General features: G+C 44.6%; 1 protein-coding gene across 1 annotated transcript in view; it reads right to left on the reverse strand.

Annotated features, from left to right (window-relative positions):
- Positions 1-17,357, reverse strand: part of TRERF1 (transcriptional regulating factor 1) — a 206,502-nt gene that overhangs the window by 65,254 nt on the left and 123,891 nt on the right. Inside the window, 1 exon segment of the mRNA XM_025418797.3 lies at positions 1,463-1,577. The gene's annotated coding sequence lies outside the window, so the exon portion shown is untranslated.

Here is a 17,357-nt window from a genome sequence, read left to right on the forward strand (position 1 = left end):
GAGCCTGCTTCTCCCTCTGCCTGTGTCTCTGCCTCTCTCTCTCTCTCTCCCCTCTGTATTCTCATGAATAAATAAATAAATAATAAAATTATATATATATATATTTCAGTGCTACAAGGAGAAACTGACAAATCCAGTGGGAGATTTTTAACATATTTCTCTCAAAAACTGATTAATCAAATAAAAATATAAAAGGCACACTAGAGAGGATCTGAACAGTACAATGAAGTAATTTATTTTGACGATCATATGTAGAAAGCTATATCCAACAATTAGAGAATACCCATTTTCTTCCAAGTGCTCATGGAACATTTGAGAAAAAAGCTGAAAAGAGATAAAATATGAAAAAGGAGCACACCAAAGGAGTTATGCTTATATTAGCCTCTCTCCAAGGATCCAAACCTGTCTTGATGTACCTCGAGTCTAGCACAGATAGTCTAGCACTATCACAAAGGAGTTCTTAAGAGGTACTGACCAAAGGATTCTCTATTGAGGATAGCACAGGTTGAGTGAGCACCTGGCAGGGCTGACACTGGAGTCCTTCCCAACATAGAGAGGGACAAGAGGACAAGGGGAGTGGGGCCAGTGTCCAGGAAGAATGGATACAAACAAGAAAAGCAGAGTCATGACGGCCATCTTCAACTCTGAAGACAGAGTCACGTGGAAGAGTTTCTGAAAGCCCAGGCTTTGTGGTTCCAAATGGCAGAGCAGAGAAGAGCAGACAGGAGTTATAGAGAAGAGGGATCCCTGGGTGGCGCAGCGGTTTGGCGCCTGCCTTTGGCCCAGGGCGCGATCCTGGAGACCCAGGATCGAATCCCACATCAGGCTCCCGGTGCATGGAGCCTGCTTCTCCCTCTGCCTGTGTCTCTGCCTCTCTCTCTCTCTCTCTGTGACTATCATAAATAAATAAAAAATTAAAAAAAAAAAAAAAAAAGCTCAGAGAAACTTTAAAAAAAAAAAAAAAAGGAGTTATAGAGAAGAATTTGTCCCAAGTTAGGAAGAATTTTCTAATAATTCACTGCTCAACAGTGGTTAGGAATTGGTCTGGCAGATGCTTATGACCCCTCCTTACGACCCTGTGTGGGACAGGAAGGAGTCTGTCTAGGATGTCCTGGGAGTCCCAGGCCACAGACTGTCCTTCCAATGTCATTCTTTCCAAATTCCCTGGATATACAATCCCTAAAAGATCTGCCGAAGGTCCCAGATTCAGGAGGTGGTGGAGGAATAATGGTAGCTTTAGTCTCCAGATACTCAACTGGGTACCCTTTCTTCCCTGCCACTGGCCTCTCTACTAACTGCAACGAGCATGCTTTGCCCTGCAAGGCTGACATGCACTTCTTACGCCTACCCATGCACCAGCAAACCTGCATTCTTCGAGCACATGGTGCGAGATCACAAAAGCATAGAGAATTCATTAAAATAAAAATGCCTGGACCTTTCAGGAGAAGGAAAGCAAGCTTACCTTGACCTCCACAGCAGATGGCTGAGTTGGGGGCCTGGCTCTGGGGGCTTCTCCTGCGGCCGGCCAGTCATGCTGCTCTCATGCTGCTGGGCAGGTGGGAAGAGGAGTCCTGGTTCTGCAGGGGGAAAAGATCAGGAAAGGTCACTCCTTCATTGTTTCTTCCTAGCTCTCCATTACCAGCCTGCAGGGGATATTCTTCAAAAGCTGAGGGAGTTCCTGAGGCTGGCCTCACCCACTCTCATGTCCTTGGGGAGCAGGCAGGCATGGATCAGACAAATATTTCCCACGCCCTACAATGTGCCATGAGGGGTTCTGAGGAATGAGGCTAAAAAGATGTATTAGATGCACTCCCTGCTTTTAAGAAACAGTCGAGAGAGAGAGAGAGACAGAGAGAGAGAGAGAGAGAGATGCACATGTTTCATTACAATATAATTTGGTAAGTGCTGTGATTTCCCCAAATTCATTCAACAGCCTGCCTGTCCCACAGGGGAGCAGAGGCAGTTCGCAAGTTGCTCCCCACAGGACTTTCCAAAGTACTGTCAGGAAGGCTGAGTGGTCTTTGTTTTTGTTTTCATTCCCAATCCACTGCAGACAAATGCTTTTATAAAAGGTAATTAAAAAAAAATGAACTGGTAGACAAATGAAATAGAAAAAATGCTCAGAGCGCCACCTCTTCAACTATTTGACCCCACAGATGACTCTGTCCAATTGGGACACAGGTTTCTAAGCACTTACTCGCCATTTCTGTACTATCTCGAGGATGGGTGAGTGATTTGTGGCCAGCACCATTCCGCAAACCACAGCTGAGCAGCATCACAAGGGAAGCTGACTCGGAGGTAGGCTTTCCCAAGAAATCTGGATGATCCCTTAAGAGGGTGGCTAGCAAGACAGCTGATGTCAAATTCACCCTGTGGATTGCAGATCAGAGAGTCTCTTTCTAGGAAGGAGGGCCACAGCAGGAGCATTCGGGAAGGCATCGGGACAGAGCCAGTGGAACTCGCTGGGTTCAGGTTCCGGAGCATGAGGCTCATGGAACCTGGTCAAAACTTCTCAGCCCTAACTACGGCGACCGCAGCCAAAGCAACTGCCCCGAACAGGAAGAACAAAGTGTTATCTATTAAATGGACTGGGACATTTCAGAAAATAAATCAGTCCCGAAATGTCGAAAGGGCTGCTCGTGTTCATTCCTACTATTTAATGCCATAAAAAATGATTTTTTTTTAAATTAAGAAATCCTTTGTCTGTGACAGCCAGCTCCAAAAAAAGCCTTTAAATGCCTATTGCCATAATACTTGAGGGAGAGATTACAAGTCATTTTCACCCATTTGAATGTTTAAGAGAAAGTGCTCGTTCCTCTAAACTCTCAGCTTTTAAGTAGTTCTTATTTTAAACTTTAGAAGATAACTCCACAGAAGAAAAACTTCCCCTTTCAAAGTCTTTTTTTTTTTTTTTAAATGTGAACACTCATATACCCTCACTCCCTGCTTCAAATGCTAAATCATCTGCAATTTGGGAGTTTGTTGCTCATGAAATTCTACCGATAAGCACATCATAAACAGTCCTATAGCAACAGAATGTTTTTGAAGCGATGTCTGTGATGTTACAAAGATTGTATATCATTATCTCTGTATGTTGGGGAAGAGAAGGTTATGGGAATAACTGTTTATGTACAAATAAGTCAATATAGTAACTGGCAACCTGAGTAGGAGACGTTAGCAAGAAGCTAAACCACGACATGGGCTGGGAAGCAGGGATATACTTCACTCAGTGTCCATGACTAACGTGCTGTCCTGAGTCTCACTGAGCTCCCCTGCCACAGCCTGAGTCCTTGGAGCTGGGTGTCTCAACAGCAAGAGCCATGCTTAGGCAACCAGAGAGTCAAATGCTATTGGTCATCTACCGTACGTCAGGTGCTGGGTTGGCCTCCCACGGTTCTCACGATGGGTTCTCCTTCAAGGAGGCCCAACATAGACATGGAAGGAGGTAATTATAACCTTCCTACCGTGTTAATAATAAAATAAAAAAATACTGTCTGTAGGTAAAGGAGAGGAAGTGAGGCTCACTAGCTCAACCCATCTCTCCATCCATTCATTCAATGGTGACTGAATGATAATATGTACCGTGCAAGGGCAAGGCACTAGGCAAAGAACAGGTGAGACCAAAGCAGTCCCTGCCTTCATGGAGCCTATGGTCTAGTGGGAGAAACAAGCATTAACAAATTAGAAATAACTAACAGTGATATGTTCTAAAGAAATATGGCTACTGCTATAAGAACATGAGACAGGGGTAGACCTAGCACAGGAAAGGGTCAGTGGTGCTTTCCTAATGGACCAGTCTTTAATCTGAGCCCTAAGAACACATAAGTGAAGCAAAACAGAGAGGGCAAGAGAGAATAAGTGTTGCTGGTGCAATAAACAGCCTTTGCAAAAGTCCTGTGATGAGGAGGAGCACAGCACGTTCTAGCTATGAAAGGAGGCTTGTAATAAGGACTGAATTGGTTCTTGGTCTCACACCACACTTTAGTCACTGTGGTATCCAAGGCAAGCATTAAACATGTGCAGGTTTTTCACAAGAGCCCGAGAAGTTACCCATGGCAAGCCAGGAATATAAGGTGCATATATACACACATAAGGTGTAATTTTCTCTCATCCTAAGCTGGCACGAGGCATCCAATATAGGAGCCACTTTGCTTTCCCTCCAATTTTAGACCAAGTTTGTGGCACTCTTACCTATTTCCTTTTCAGCAGTGGTGACTTGGCTAAATTCAATTTGGCTGGTAGTAAAAATTAGTTGGTCAGTGCTGAGAAGATAGACAAGGGTGTGGGTTTGGGGATGTGGATGAGCATTCCATTATTAAGATTACTGCTGGAGAAGCATCCTGGGGGGTGATACTTTAAGAAAATTCATACAATTTCACGCCTGGAACATGAGCCTTGGAGCCCAGGAGACCTGGGTTCAAATCTGACTCCATCCCTCACCAGCCATTTGGTCCTTGTTCTTCTATTAAAACAGAAGCCTCCTTGCAGGGGTCTCAAGGAGATCAGCAAGAAGCACATTGCCTGGCTCCTAAAGGACCCCAAATCGGGCAGCATTACCAACTCTGCACCCCAGCGATTGGGGAGCAAGGAGAGCCATGCCCCTCCCTCAATGTGAAAATCAATGGGAGTCCAAGAAATGATCTCCCAGCCACTACTGGGGCCACAGCAGGAGCATTCGGCAGCTCTGCAAGGGTCAGAGATTACCCATCAGTAGCCAGGTGTCCTGATGATTTACCATTTCCTGGTGTGTACCCTCAATGCTTCCCAGCCACGTTGCTGAGTCTCCGGTTGGAAGTTCCACTCCACGCTAGGACTAACCCTCACTAAGTCACATCTCACCTGCCCCAGTCTCAATTGCAAAGAGGAATCAGATGCCCTTCCGGGGATTTATGGGAAGATCTGCCCCAGGAGCTCTGGGCACCCACCACTAACAACTGGGGTTCCTCTGGACAAACAGCTGAGTCCCAGATGGTAGAGGAGATGGAACAGCTGCCACATCCTACCACAGATGAGACATGGTGCTGGGACTCCCCAGCGATGGAATCTAATATTTACAACAATCCTGCAGAGTCACTGTGGGTATCACAATTGAATAAGTAGGAAACTGAGGCCTGCTGACTTGCCCAAGACCACAAAACTGAGTGGTAATGCCAGAACCTGGAGCCGGAAGCCCTTCCTTTTTACTCTGTTACCACATGCCACCCCATGAGACAGAAATCTTATTATCTCTTTCCTGTACAACCAAGGAGGACACAGCCATGGAAGATAGTGTGCCTTTTCAAGGATCTGCAGCCAGCAAGCCATCAGGCAAGGCCAGGATCTTCCCACTGCCCCACACTATTCTTTGGGCCTCAGTTTCCCTTGTGTACACTGGTGGTGACAGATGCCGCCTTACATACCACACTATAGTCAGAGGTAAGGGGGAAACAAAGATTAAAAGATCTGGGGGAAGGAAAAAAATTAATATACAGAAACAAACACTTTAAATGGGTACCGAGAGGCTCAAACCACAGAAGGAGGGTCCTGGGGTGCCTAGGTGGCTCAGTCGGTTGACTGTCTGCCTTCAGCTCAGGTCATGATCCCAGGGTCATGAGACTGAGCCCCCGTGGACTCCCTGCTCAATAGGGAGTCTGCTTCTCCCTCTGCCCCTTCCCCCACTGTGCCCACTGACTCTCTCAAATAAATAAACTAAATCATTTTTTAAAAGATTTTATTTATTTATTCGAGAGACAGAGAGAGATAGATAGATCAGGGCAGAGACATGGGCAGAGGGAGAAGCAGGCTCCATGCAGGGAGCCCGATGTGGGACTCGATCCTGGGACTCCAGGATCATGCCCTGAGCTGAAGGCAGATGCTTAACCACTGAGCCATCCAGGCATCACAAATAAACAAAATCTTAAAAAAAGAAAGAAGGAAGGAAGGAAGGAAGGAAGGAAAGAAAGGAAAGGAAAGGAAAAAGGAAAAGGAAAAGGAAAAGGAAAGGAAAAGAAGGGAAGGGAAAGGAAAGGAAAGGAAAGGAAAGGAAAGGAAAGGAAAGGAAAGGAAAGGAAAGGAAAGGAAAGGAAAGAAAGAAAAGAAAAAGAAAAGAAAAGAAAAGAAAAGAAAAGAAAAGAAAAGAAAAGAAAAGAAAAGAAAAGAAAAGAAAAAGAGAAAGAGATTACATCCTGCCCTGATGGGTTGGGGGAGGGTTTAGGTGGGGACACAGGATATACAAGAGAGAGCCTCTGAAATGGGAAGCAGGTCCAAATGAAGTGTGAAGAAATCCCTCCCTGCCACCCCCAATAAATTAGGAATTGGCACAGATTTTAAAAAGAAGGAAAAGGAGGAGGGGGAGGAGAAGGAAAAAGAGGGGAAGAGGAGAAGGAAGATTCAATCTGTAGCTTTAATTTAAGAACAGCTAAGAAACAGTATGAAGATAATTGATGCAATAAGAAATCTCAGATTCCAGGTGCTTGGGGGGCCAACCATTCCATCAAATGAACGCTAGGCAGAGACAACAGTGGCACAGTAGAGGATCTAATTTCAAATGAGATACATTCCCCCAATAGCCAGGGGAGGTCTGGAAGCTTTTGAGATGGGGTGGGCAGGGGCGGGGGGAGTCTCATTCTCTCTAAACATCTCTTCTCTTCTTTTGGTGCCCCATTCCCACTTCTGCAGAGGTTGAGAAAAAAATAGCTGTCCCTTATGGCAGGAGAATGTCCTGCCCAGATCACTATGAGACAGAGGTGGGCCATTTAATCCACCCTTCATGCACCCAGTTATTCCAGAACACAGAAGCTGGGCCATTCACATCAATAGTAGAATAGCTCAAACACCAAGAACATATCAGATGGACTCACTGTAGACTGATGATGAACAGCAGGCCACCAGCCACTCTCCAGCCTCAAGCCTGCTGTCCCCTTGCTCATGGCCCCAGCCAGCTTGTCTTTAGGGCTGCATACATCTCAAGCTCTTTCCTACCCCAGGGCGTTTGCACGTACCAGTTCCGCTGACTATGATGCTCTCCTCCTAGCCCCCTCCTCATAAACATCTAGTCAACCTTTTAGGTTATAGCTTCAGTGAGATTTCTGACTCTCTAGAAATAGAACTGTGCAGCAGTACTTATCACAGTTGCAATCAATTAATTACGTGATTAGCAAGTTGGTCTCCCTAGTGGGACTGTAAGCCCTAGTACGGCATGGGCAATGTCTATTTTTCTTTTTTTACCATTGTGTCCCATAGGCTAGCACAGCAGTTCTCAATCCTAATAGCACATCAAAATCATCTAGGGAGTTTAGAAAACCACAGATGCCTGGGTTCTACCACAAACCTATTAAACAATAGTGTTTAAAGCTTGCCAAGTGGTTGTAATATGTGGCCAAGGCTAAGAACCGCTGACTTAAGGAGGTCGTGGGTGCTGGGCTTATGTCCTAGACCAATCTTGCAGTGGCCCAGGGATTTACAGTAGGACCTTGCTCCCTTTGCTTGTGTCTACAATGTAGCATTTAAATGTTGTTTTTCACTCCAGAGATTAAATTTGAGAAAATTCCGGAAGAGAGAAACAAAATCCTCATTGTTAGAGAGGAATACTATTCCTTTCATTAACTTCTCCCCACACATACCCTTCCCCAATGCACCTCTGTCCTCTCACTCTGCTTTATCACCTTTATCCTCAGAGCCACAGAATTAACCTGATATGTTGCTGAAATACATGTAAATATCAGGGCTGAAATCTACTAATTTTTTAAAATTTTATTTATTTATTCAAGAGAGAGAGAAAGAGAGAGACAGAGACAGAGAGACAGAGCGCATGCAAACAGGGGTGGGGAGGAGCAGAGGGAGAGGGACAAGCAAACTGCGCTGAGCAGGAGCAGGAGCCGTGGGACTCAATCCGATGATGCCGAGATCATGACCTGAGCCGTAACCAAGAGTCAGATGCTTAGCTGACTGAGCCACCCAGGAACCCCTGCTAATTTTTTTTTTTTTTAATTAAAATAGGCCCAGCTATACAATGCAATACCATGCAAAATATCACACTAAGTTTTAAGACAGGAGAGTTCAAAACAAGTTTGTACTGGCACAGGCTTGCTGGATCCCCAGGTGATTTGTGTGCCCTACTGAAGTGTGAGCAGCCCTGGTCTCTCCAGCTGTGCTTTTCAACATGGTAGCCACAAGCAGCTCTTTCAATTTAAATTAATTAAGATGAAATGAACTTAAAAACTCAGTTCTTCAGTTTTACTAGCCACATTTTTTTAAAAGATTTTTTAAAATTTTTATTTACTTATGATAGTCACACACACACACACAGAGAGAGAGAGAGAGAGAGAGAGAGAGAGAGAGAGAGAGGCAGAGACATAGGCAGAGGGAGAAGCAGGCCCCATGCACCGGGAGCCCGACGTGGGACTTGATCCTGGGTCTCCAGGATCGCGCCCTGGGCCAAAGGCAGGCGCCAAACCACTGCGCCACCCAGGGATCCCCAACTAGTCACATTTTAAGTACTCAGTAGCCACACGTGGCTAGCGGCTACCATACTGGATTGCACAGAACAGAACGTTTTCATCACTGTTTAGAGTTGCGTGTGACAAGCATTCTTCTAGAGCAGAGTATCACTATCTGGGTACTAGTGACATTTGGGGTGGGATAATTTTTTGCTGTGGGGAGCTTCCAGCATATGGTGGAGCAGTAGTTCTCAACCCCAACTGATTACTGCCCCTCTAGGAACACCTGGCAATGTCCAGAGACAACTTTTGGTTGTCAGAGCTAGGGGTTCTACTAACATCTAATGGGCGGAGGCCAGGGGTGCTGCTAAAATTTGTACAGCACACAAGGCAGTCCCCACAACAAAGACTGACCTGGTCCCAAATGTCAGTAGTGCTGAGGTGAGAAACTCTGCTCTAGATTAATCAAGAAAACACAGCCATTCTCAGTAAAACTGGTGGTAGGAGACTCATAAGATCAAAGTGCCCCAAAGCCCCCGCTTTGTCAAATTCAGAACCCCGAGAACAACTGCCTAGGCAAATAGGTGTCTATATTTGTCAAGAATGCAACAATAAGAAGTCCTGGTTTCCAGAATAATCTATGATTTCATTTTTAAAATGAAGTCCCTCCACTTGGAATCCTAAGGACTGGGAAAAGTAGGCATTCATTTTTGGCACTGTTGTTTGGAATGTGTGATTAATTCCATGGGAAACCACAGTCTACCCAATAGATATAGATATTAATTCCTCTGTTCATGCATCTACTTATTCAGAAGTATTTACTGAGCACCTACTATGTGTCAGGTACTCCTCTAGTGTCAGAAACAAAGCAATAAATCAAAGAAACCAGGTCCCTGCCCTGTGAAGCTGACTTTCTACAAGAGGAGACCAACAGTACACAAGGAAACAAACACATCAGCAGTGGAAGAGTGGGAATGGTGTCAGGAAGGAAAATAAGCCAGGGTAAGGAGATCGAGCGGTGAAGGGGATGGATGCCTGAGGTCACCCCTCTGAAGAGTGATCAGGGAAGGTCAACCCCTAAAGTGGCATGTGGGCAGAGATCTGAATGAATGGAAATTGAACAAGACAATTCAAGAAGGCAAGAGAGTCCCAGGCATGGAGAAGAGTGGGTGCTCGGTCCTCTGGTGATACAAACTTGGGGGAGGGGGAAGAGGGCTGGGAGAGAGGTCAGCAAGGCAGGCAGGGGTCACGTGGCAGGGCCAGGAATCCACTGGATGGCTCTGAGCAGAGAAGAAATGGGACTTGGTTAATGTTTCACAGAGAGAACAAACTATAGGGTGACAAGAGTACACAGGGAAAGCACAGTTATGAGACTGCTGTGGTCTTCCAGGCAAGACATGGTGGTGACATTATTAATTAATTAGTCAACAAAATCATTAATACTAATACTAGCTACTTGGCCAATGTTATTCCCATTCTGTCTCAGATATATCATGGGCAGACCAAGCATCATGTTCAAGCTACCTGTATGGGAAAATGCACTCTGAGTTCCAAATGGTCAACTTGAGTTTTAAGATGGGGACTGTGCGATCTAAGGAAAGACAGCAGGAAAGGGAGCTGGGGTTTGGAAGCTCTGCAGGAGGAAAAAAGGAGCATTCTCCAATAGTTCCCCTTTCCTCAAAGCCATCAGAAAAGAGGAGTCTGAGAGGGGCCTTCCCACCATAGTCTTCCAAGGGTTGCTGGGCAGCAAGTGGCTGAGACCCACTCTCCCGCCATAGGCAGAGCCGAAGGGAAAGGACTGGTTCTCCTGGAAGGATGGCACTGCAGCTGAGAACGAAGGAGTGCATGGAGTCTCTTCCAAGAGCAGGAAGGCTTCTACTTCTGGGATTTCTCAGGCTTCAGGGCAACATGGGGTCAGAGAAATAGCCATGGAGTCAGCAGATGTAGGGCAGAATAATCCAGCTGTGCCTCTTACTAGCTGCCCAACACTGGGCATGCCACCCTATCTCCCGGATCTTCTGTAAGATGGAAACAAGACCTTGCCTTTCAGAGTAGTTATGAGGGGTCAAACCAGATGACACCCATGCTAAGAGTAGTAACCATAACTTCCAGCCTATGTGCCGAAGTCTGTGCACGCATGTTTTCTGGAGCAGATGCAGAATCTACCATCAACCACAGGCATGTCCAGGTAATTCAGCTTTACCCAAGGAAAGGGGCTTCTCTTTCATTAATTTATCTATCCGACACACATTTGCTAGGTCTTAGTGCTGGATGTGGGGATCTGGAAGAAACAGAGATGCAGCCTCTGCTCTCTAGGAATATAGGAGCAGTAGGGGCAGTGGGAGACAGGACAACAGGTTCCTATCATCCTCTTTTCCCTTTGGTGTGTGGTGACCCCTGATCAGACAGGTTTCATGCCTTTAGACTAGAGCCACCAGCCTTCCAGGGCCTGTGAACATGGTCTGTCTCCTGGAGGCTTGCAGCGTCCACCTTGGAGACAGTTGCATGTGGTCCTTGGAGACAGTTGCATGTGGTCGCCTGAAGACTGGCAAGCAGGCCTGATCGTGTCCCCTAGAGGAAAAGCCAGAGCTGGCTGGGTAGACAGGAAACAGGAAAAGTGTCTGTCTTCCGCAAGGCCTTCCTTCCAGCCCCAACTTCCTCCCTGCAGTGGATGTGGCTCCAAGAGAAAAAGAAGACCAGGACAGGTCAGGGGCAAGACCCCCACTCCTGACCCCCGGATGGCCCAGTGCTCAGCATCTTCTCTAGCGCTTCTCAAGGAACATCTTCAAGAGAAGGCCCCAGCTCTGAGTCATCCAAAGCAGAGAAGGGACCTTGTAAAAATAACTCCAAGTATGAGGAACCTGTATTCACATTATTCACGAAACAAAGAACAAAAAAGCAAGGCAGGAAGCAGAGGAGGAAAGTGTCGTTCACATCAGTTTTCTTCACACGACAAGCAGCCAGGAACTCATTTGCTGAGCCCCATCTCTCTCTCTTCCCTCTTCTCTCCTTAGAGCAATTACATAAGCTGGAGAAAGGGTCTCCTTTTAACCTTTTGACTCTCCCACCCCCCCATCAATTGTCCCCCCCAAATCTGAGCCTTCCCAGTAATCCTTGACAGTATCCAGAGGGGCGCAGGCTGTCCCTTCTTCTGGTTGTCTGCCCTGACACAGGATTTCCCTCAAAGCCCCAAAAACCTCTGCCAAGTGCCAGGGGTGGGATATCTGGCACTGTGACCATAAATATTTTAGTAAACATACATAAAATAAAAAGGAATACTATACTCCTCATAATCCCATCAGTTTGTGAGAATATTTCTTTTCTTTCTTTTTTTTTTTCTAAACTTTAAGCAACTATGGTTGAGATCATGTTGTATACATAATTTTGTATCCTGTTTCTAACATAAGCATTTTGTCATGTTATTAAAAGCTCTTTGTAAATATTAGCTTTAACTATTGGATAATAATTCACTGAACATTATGGTACATTCCCAAATGTTATGAAAAACAGAAACCCATATCCTCCACGGACTTACCTAATGCAGGTACTTTTAAGTGACCCCCAAGCACAGAATACAGCAATGATCACCAATCTCTGAGCACTTATTGCTCTGTGCCAAGGACTCTGCCTCCTGCCATGTCAGCTGGCTGGGAAGGTTAGATGTGGGGATGACTTAATATCATACAATCAAAATATATTCTCTTTCTCCACACATGGAACTTCTACACCTCACTTGGTTGGGGGCCATATTCCATTTAATTCTTCTCACAGGAAAACCAGGGCCTCGCCTTCACTCAGTTGAGGGGAAGCTCCAGGCCTGAGAAGCAGAGGACATGTGGAGAACCAAAAAGCTCCGGATTGGTCATCAGGTATCAGGGCTGGCCAACCACAGCCTGCTCCCTATTTAGATAAAGAGAGCTTTCATGGAACACAGCCACACCCATCATTTACATACTGTCCACAGAGGCCTTCAGCCACAATAAGCAGAGTAGTTGTGACAGAAACCATATGGCCCACAAGCCTAAAATATTTAGAACTTGGCTCTTTAAGACTGTTTGCTGACCCCTGTGTTTGGAGGCCAAACATCCAACAAAATCCATGCTCCCCATTATTTAGTGAGAGGCATCCCTCAGAAGAGCTGCCCAGTCAGGAACTCCATGTGCCAGCTCTTCCTGCAGCAAGATGGGACCCTATGACTAATTCTCATCAATGAAATGAGGGCCCAGGGACATATGCTGTCTTGGGGTCATGCTGGTTAAGAGGTGGGCGAGCTTCTACTACCTTCTTTTCTCCCTTCCACCTGAACCCAGGGGCCCTCGGGGCCTATAGTGTTTTCATCCTTTCTTCATCGTCATTCCTCAGAAAGGAGCCTTTTTGGACATGTTTTTCCTAATTGCCTTCCTCCATGAAATTATACCACAGAGACACCGTATATCTGGTTAGGTACCATGTACATATCCGTGATATTTATGTAAGGAATGTGATTTCTTTTGCCCCTGGGAACTAATTTTTGGCCCCCCTGAGTGTGAAACTGCCCCCAATGACAATGTATCCTCTAAACTACAGCAGAATCACAAGACAGACGTACTTGGGTCTCTGAATAACCTCATGGAGGAATGCCAGGCACACCAGAACACTTGCATTTGACTGCTATAAGGGCAAGAAATAACCAATCATGTTAAACTCTCCCAAATCAGCAGATGATTATGGCAGCAAACATTGCCTTAACAGTGTTAATACAAGATCTAAATTTAATCATTTTTTCAAAGTATGGACTGGATAGGCATGTAATATTATCAACAGGGAATCTCTCCTAAATCCCAAAAAAAGGTAAATTTAGGATTCAAAGCGCTCACTTAGATGAGGGAGAGTTTAGCCTATTACCTCTTGAAGTGATAGAGGCAAAAATTTTAAACAGATTTAAGAAGGGTTAAGATTCCATGTTTCATTCTTTCTTCTTTTTTTTGGGGGGGGAGGGGATTTATTTATTCATGAGAGACACACACAGAGAGAGAGAGAGAGGCAGAGACACAGGCAGAGGGAGAAGCAGGCTCTTCGCAAGAGCCTGATATGGGACTCAATCCCGGATCCTGGGATCATGACCTGAGCCGAAAGCAGCCGGCCAACCCCTGAGCCACTCAGGCATCCCAGATTCCATGTTTCTTAGATGGAACACAGACAACACACATTAACTGCATTCACTTATAACCTTTTCATCTGGACATATTATTATAACAATGAAAGAAGAAAATTTTTAAAAGATATCATTTCAGGGCACCAGGTGGCTCAGTCAGTTAAATGTCTGACTCTTGATTTTGGCTCAGGTCATGATCTTAGGGTCGTGAGACTAAGTTACATGTTGGGCTCTATGCCCAGCATGGAGCCTGCTTAAGATTTTCTCTCTCCTTCCCCTTCTGCCCTCTCTCCACCACACTTTTTTCTCTCTAAGAAAAAAAAGAAAAAAGATAAAAAAAAGACATCATTTCAAATAACAAAGGGAATAGGTAAAGGCTACTAGGAAAGAGACTGGAACAACTCTGTGGAAAATAAACAGACTATGGAAGATTAGAAACTGAAGATGCAGGCACAGGAAGCCTGAGCCCAGAGTGGATGTGAATATCACGGGAGTCCAACAGCCTGACCAAGAGCTTGTGACTCAGGGCAATGGAGGACAGGAATCAGATATGAAGATGAACAGGGGGAATTATATGAAATCTGAAGTCAGAGGAGTTGAATCCTCCATGGGTGGCTCATAGGCCAGCCAGGTATCTACTCCCCCCAGCAAAAAATAGCTTTTCTTCTCTAAAGAAACTGAATGGACCAAAGAAACGATATGAGACCCATAAAGCAGTAGAATTAACCTAGTAAAACAGTGAAGGAAAAATCCCAGTTGACAACTGTATAGTAGGCCTAGAGAGCAACCAGATCAAACTTGAGGAGAATAGAGGCTCTGGAAAGAAGGGAGGATACACAAAATACCCAACTGGCTGGAGAGTTTGGAAGGAAGAAAAATGACAATATGATAACAACAAATGGTTAAAAAAAAAAAAAAGGCAATAAGACACCCTTGGAAATATAAAAACCTGTTTTTTTTTTTTAAAAAAAAGACTCCTAATATATTATTACTTGGCTCCAAAGAGAATAATAGATCAGGCATCAGGATCACACACTTAAATGCCTTCATGGTGAAAGTTAAGTTAATAATCAGAGCAGGTCAGGTAGTCAAACGCATGCATACACTGAATGAGTGTGTAGGGGGCTGTGGCAAACTTGGGTAGGCATGCTCATCCTAAAGGAGGCATCCTCACACAGGGTTCTCATTTGGGAAGTCAGACCATATGTGCCAGAGCTTCCAACTTTTAAAACAATATCCTAAATTCTAACTCTTTCATTAAAATTCTATTTTAAAATATTGGCTGAAATTTAAAAAACATCACTAGGCAAACCAAACAAGTATGTCCAATGGTGGACTGTCAATACACACAATTTATGATTTACATATTCACAGTAAGACAAATCATATCTGCTGCTTTTTCAGTCTTTAGGATCAACTTACAGATAAGGCAGAGAAGATTTAATGGCAATTAGAAAATAAAAATGTAAATGCTATCACCATTATTGTAAAGGTAAAAATAGAGATGACCAAAATTGGAAAATGGAAGGTAGGTTAAGTAAGAATACTAATATCTTCATCTTACTGAGGAGAGAATCAAGAAATACTGTTGTTAATGGACAAGAAATACAACAGCAATAATCTCACTTATAAAGCTAACCAAATAGAGGAACTATAAATAACAATACAACTATGTTGTGAGGATGTGGGGAGGGAGGTAGAAGGGTGGTATGAGTGAGCTAAATCATCACCTATCACAACAGGAAGTAAGCTGATAATTTTTAAAATCTGAGTGAAATAAAAGTATCTTATTTTCAAATATGGAGATAAGTGGCAGAAAGAAGTCATTGAGTTAACAGTGATTGCCCCAAGGGAGTGGGACTGGATTAGGGAGAGGAGGGGACAAGAGACTGTTATTTTTATAAAATCTTCTGAATGTGAACACTCCCCAGGAAAAAAAAAAAAAAACTTTTGAAAGAAAATGAAACAGATCAATTCATGGGGTTGACTGCTGAGATAAATAAGTAAGCCTGCAAGTTGACTGAGCAACATAGTATAGATGGCACTCAAAAGGGTTTAAATGAAAATAATTTAACGAATAGACCAGTTACAGACCTGTGGGGAGGGTTAAGAGAAGCAACAAAATATGGTGCAGCACTCAAACACTAACACCAGCAAGATGCCCTTACTGCCCCTAAATCTGAAGAGCAAGGGGAGGGAACCGGTTCCTGGAGCCCAATGAGGCTAGAGCTCTGGGAGAGGGTCTAAGGCTATTAAAAAAAAAAAAAAAAAAAAAAAAAAAAAGACAGCCAAAGCAGAGATAGCCTCTGCTTGCAGATAAAGGAGAGAGGAAGCAAGAGGATTAAAATTCCAACCTTTCTTTCCTCCTATTCTTGAATCTCCTGCTGGCATCTCCTATTAGTCAAACCTAATTAAACCCAGAAGGTAAGTAGAGGAGTCCAGCTGATGCAGAGGCCAGCCTCCCCAGACACAGCAAGGCAGAGAATGGATCTTGAAGGAGGTGGGCAAAGAGAGGACAACCAAAACATATTCTCACACTCTCTATTATGTGAGAGTAAAAAAAGTAGATTAGATACCTGGAGAGTAACTCTGAGCTTCTCTAGTTCTGTAGCAGAATGAAGGGTCTGCCAGGAAGAAGTGAGAAAGAATGTGTATCTTTGTCCCTCCACCCCCCAGATTTCATTAATAAATACAGATGGATGACTTCCATATGCAGGCCCTGCATTTAGTCAAAGAGGAGAACCAAGATATATGAAGTAAGAATCCCATTATCCTGGGGCACCTGGGTGGATCAGGGGTTAAGCGTCTGCCTTTGGCTCAGGTCATGATCCTGGAGTCCTGGGATTGAGTCCCACATCGGGCTCCCCACAGGGAGTCTGCTTCTCCTGCTGCCTATGTCTCTGCCTCTCTCTCTGTGTCTCTCATGAATATATTTAAAAATTTTTTTAAATACCATCAATAGGAAGAAAGAAGTGAGATAGCTTTACAAAGGTAAAGATACAATGTGGCCTGGCCTGAGGAGCATCCAGTGAAACATGCAACCAAGCCCCAAGCCCCAAGCCCCGACGCAACAACACCACCCCTACCCCCCTCCTCAGGCTTTCCTAAACAGGGGAGGCTTGATTGGCCCTTGAAGGGTAAGTGAAATTAGACAAACAAGAGAAAGCAGCATTTGAGACATGTTCAGAGACAATGTGTAGCCCTCCTTGGTCACAGGAGAAATGAGAAACAAGCTGGTCATGAGGTTGGGACAACATAATGGAAGGATCCAAACGGCAGGCTCAGGAGTTAAAACTTTCAGATCGAGTGACATGCTTGAAGCTATAGAGAAATGACATGGGTAGAATGTGAGCCAATGTCAAAGATGGAGAAGGTAGGGACATAAAGGACTTGCTCCTAGTAGATGCTTAATATCTGTGGAAAGATGAGAGGCCCAGGAGTTATGAAGGAAGAGAAGATGCATATAGGTAAGCACTTAGCTGTCATTTAAGATTCAGGTATAGGGTCATAACCTCTATTAAATTTTTGACCAAACCCTGCCTTTTATTGGTAATGGGAATAGTAAGCCCCAACTATCTGAGCTTGGAACACTTCCCTGAAACTCATGTTTCTTGCTATTACTGTATGAAATCTCTTGAAGGCAAGAATGGTGACTTATTCACCTTTATATCCACCAGATCCTAGCTCAGGGCCTGGCCCATAATAAGTGCCCCCCTGAATGGATGGGTGGTAGATGGACAGATTGATGAATGGATGGATGAGTGGATGGATGGGGTGATAGGGGCCTGCATTAGGATAGTAACAAT

Source organism: Canis lupus, chromosome 12 (assembly GCF_003254725.2).
Source record: "Canis lupus dingo isolate Sandy chromosome 12, ASM325472v2, whole genome shotgun sequence".
In the NCBI taxonomy this organism is placed as follows: Eukaryota; Metazoa; Chordata; class Mammalia; order Carnivora; family Canidae; genus Canis; species Canis lupus.